A 4,350-nucleotide genomic window follows, 5' to 3' on the forward strand; every position below is an offset into this window, starting at 1 on the left:
ATCTATCTATCTATCTATCTATCTATCTATCTATCTATCTACCTATCTATCTATCTATCTCTATCTATGTATCTTCACTTTTTTAATTATTCTAACCACTGTTCCAAAAATTAGCGCCAATTAAACAATTTTCAATTGAAATGTTTTCATTCACTATTAATATTTCCCACATTTTTGTTTTTATCAATCATATCAATTGCATTTCATTCCCCTTTCCGCTCTTTTACACTTTACATTTACTATGTTGTGTTATCACTTATTTTTACATAAACAAAAGAAATTAACTCTAATAAGACAACCTGTTAATAATATGTATAAAAATGTCTCGTTTAACATTTCCGCTAACAAAAACCAAAAATGTTATAATGTTAAATGTCAAGCAAAAAGAAAATAAAATAAAACGCGGGAATTCATAAAATAACAGAGCACTGTTAATTCTGTGGAGAGTTTCTATAGTCTACTCAGCACAACAACAAAAAAATAACAATGTACTACTATACAACTTGGTCTAGATACAACCTAACCGATGTCTATTAAAACTAATTGCGTGTTATTCAATCACAATTTTTTGGTGTAAACTGTACAACAAACTCAAAAGAGTAATTAACAACAATATATAAAGGCCAAATACTGCAAAAAAAAGACGAAAAAAAGGTCCCCCCTGCCTCTCTTTTGCATGTGTGTGTTAGATATATGTATAGAAATGCATAGCGCACACATTCATGACGACAAACACTAAGAAAACAAGATTTTTACATGTTTTGTTTTTATTTAATTTTTGATTTTTTGGAGACTTCTATACAACAACAACCATTTGCCATTAAGAAAAAGAGCGCACAAACAATAAGAAGAGAGAATGAGCGCCAGTTTTTAGTGATGTGGAAATGTTAGCTTTTTTTCTGTTTTGCAGACTAGATAAAGTAATCGTGTTATTTTTTTTATAAATTTGTTTTTTATTTATAAAAAATTTCTTTAATTCTATAAAATTTTTCTTAATTTTATTTAATATAATATGTTATTGTTTATGTTTACTTTAGAATTTGTTTTGTTTACATTTCCTTTTGCTGTTTTTTTCACAACATATCAACACTTGTGTTTACATTCTACTCTTTTATACTTTTCATAATTTACACATCACTATAGCTGTCAATTACTCTCCACTTTTTGCTTTGACTTGAACAGAGACATAAAATAAGTAATCGTTTTTATTTTTTGTTGTTGTTTTAGTTTTAAAGCACCTATACCACCATAAATTAAACACACACACATATTAAACTTTTTTTCCTCTTTTTTTTTCATTCATTTTCTTAAATTTTTTTCCCATTTTTTTAATATATTTTTACCTCATCCTCATCGGACGAATCCAGCACAATAATTGAACTCATTTTATACGAATTTCCGTTTTACCAACGCTAAAACAAGTTTTTCTTTTGCAAAATGTGCAAATTGTTAACAATTTTTAAACGATTATTTTTAATTTCTTAAATTTTCTTTGATAAAAAATTTTCTTCTGACGGGCGGCACTTATTTTTATTACACACATTCAACCTCTTCTTTTTCACAAAAACTACTACGACAACGACGACGATTATCTGCATACGAAGTCGAAATAATTACGACGAATTGCTGCTATATTTATGATATTCTTTTTTTTTTCTTCTTTTAATTTTTCCAACAAATATTCTATTTGTATTTGAGAAGTTGAGAGTAAAAATCAGCAGCAGCAGCATGTGAGTTGACAATAAAAAATTACTCATTTTTTTGACATACATAATGGGATTTTTTTGTTTACAACAGCGATGTGTGAAAATGGGTATTTTTATTAATCGGTTATTCGTTTATGTGTGCAGAAATTGTGTAGAGTTACCGAGTTGTTTGTCAAAATAGTGGTGCGGTAATGCAGTGTATGTTAGATATGGCAGTTTTGTGTTAAGCTTTCAATTTTCATATGTGAAATTTTTTTAGTGTAAAAACGACTTTTCTCATGCATTGTTTACATTTTTAACCAATGTTGCTAATTAGTGATTGAAAATTAACCCCTTATTAATTTGTATAACAATTACCTTTAAAATTGAATAATTATGTATGTAAAGGCAAATACATGTCTATATGTTTCTGTTCGGTAACATAATAGTTTGCCTCATGTCAAATTGTTATCATGATAAAAAATAACAGGTAGGAACGGCATTTATTAGCCTTATAGTGTCGTTACGACAGTGTTGTCAAAACAATTGCTTCGACATTTATCTTGATAACAAACGTCATTGTATTGTAAATTTTATATAGAACAGCCAAGCGCAGAAAGAGAAACTGTTATTGTAGTGGTGCGAAAATACTAAAAAACACTTAGAAAAAATATTTCCTAATTACGCTTGTTATGATCAAGTTTTATATTTGTTTTTGTGCAATTAATATTGAGCTTTAGCATAAGTTTTAGTGAAACTAATGTTTATTTACTACATTTGTATTTAATTTGTTTATATAAAATTTAGCATTATTTCAGTAAAATTATCTGTGAGTTTTTGTAATAAAATCACCAATCAGCATTAACATAAAAAAACTGAAATTTTTTCTGCCAGAGTTCTACTTTTTTCATTTAGTTAAAAGTCGACTTTTTGCATTTTATGAAAAGTTGATTTTTCGACTTTTTTCATTTTTTTCTATTTTTTTTTTCATTTATTTAAAAGTCGACTTTTAGACTTTTCGACTATAAGTATTTTGTAAATAGTCGACTTTTTCGACTTTTCAAATTTTTTCGACTTTTTCCGACTATTTTTTACTTTTTTCGAGTTTTTCCGACTATTTTAGAGTTTTGACTTTTTCCACTTTTTTAAAATTTTCGACTATTTTTGACTTGTTTCTACAATTTTCGATTTTTCGACTTTTTCCGACTTTTCGTCTTTTTCTTACTTTTTCCGACTATTTTAGAATTTTTGACTTTTTCCACTTTTTTAAAAATTTCGACTATTTTTGACTTGTTGCTAAAATTTTCGAGTTTTCGACTTTTTTTCCCACTTTTCGACTTTTTTCGATTTTTTGACTTTTTTCGACTTTATCCGACTTTTTCTGACTGATTTTGACTTTTTTTACACTTTTTTAAAATTTTTGACTTGTTTCTACAATTTTCGAGATTTCAACTTTTTCCGACTTTTCGACTTTTTTCGACTTATCGACCTTTTTCGACTTATCGACTTTTGTTAACAAAGTCGACTTTTCGACTTTTTTCACAGACAGACTTTTTTGGAACAAAATAGTCGACTTCGACTTTTTTCGACAAAAAGTCGATTGAATAGTCAACTTTTAATGAAAAGAAAAAAGTCGAAAAACCAACTTTTCATATAATGCAAATGAACCGACGTTTTGTTTGAAAAATAGAAAAGTTAAAATCTACATTTTTGTGTTAACAAAGTCGAAAAGTAAGAAAAAAGTTGAAAAATTGACTTTAAAGATAAAAGTTACCTTTTCATAAAAAGAATAAAGTCGACTTTCCATAAATGGAAATAGTTGAAATGACAATTGTTCGAAAGTCGACTTTTTCTAACAAAATTAAAATTAGTGTTCTATAAATCTACTTTAGTCAAAGAACCGACTTTTTGTCTGAAAAATAGAAAATTTTAAATTACAAAAGTAAGAAAAAAGTCGAAAAATTAATTTTGAAGATAAAAGTAAAAAAAGTTTAATAAAATTCATAGGTACGTCAAAAAAGTTGACTTTTCATAAAAATAATAAAGTCGACTTTCCATAAATCGAAAAAAGTTGAAAAGTCAATTGTTCGAAAGTCGACTTTTTCTTACAAAATATTTAGTCAATTTTTCGACTTATAGAAAAATTAGTGTTCTATAAATCGACTTTAATCAAAAAATCGACTTTTTGTTAAAAAAAATAGAAGGGAAGACTTTTTTCGACTTTTCAACTATTTTCGACTTTTACCGGCTTTTATCAACTTTTCGATTATACTTTTTTTACATTTTTCCGTCTATTTTCGAGTTTTTGACTTTTTTCTGAAAGTCGATACTTTTTTTACATTTTTCCGTCTATTTTCGAGTTTTTGACTTTTTTTCTGAAAGTCGATTGTTTGAAAGTCGACTTTTTCTTACAAAATATTTAGTCAATTTTTCAACTTATAGAAAAATTAGTGTTCTATAAATCGACATTAATCAAAAAATTTACTTTTTGTTAAAAAATAGAAGGGAAGACTTTTTTCGACTTTTCAACTATTTTCGACTTTTTCCGACTTTTATCAACTTTTCGATTATATTTTTTTATACATTTTTCCGTCTGTTTTCGAGTTTTTGACTTTTTTCTCAAAATTTTTGTCCTGGGGTCAATATTTGCAAGCTGAATCAAAGG

This window comes from Lucilia cuprina, chromosome 2, assembly GCF_022045245.1.
Source record: "Lucilia cuprina isolate Lc7/37 chromosome 2, ASM2204524v1, whole genome shotgun sequence".
NCBI classification, from domain to species: Eukaryota; Metazoa; Arthropoda; class Insecta; order Diptera; family Calliphoridae; genus Lucilia; species Lucilia cuprina.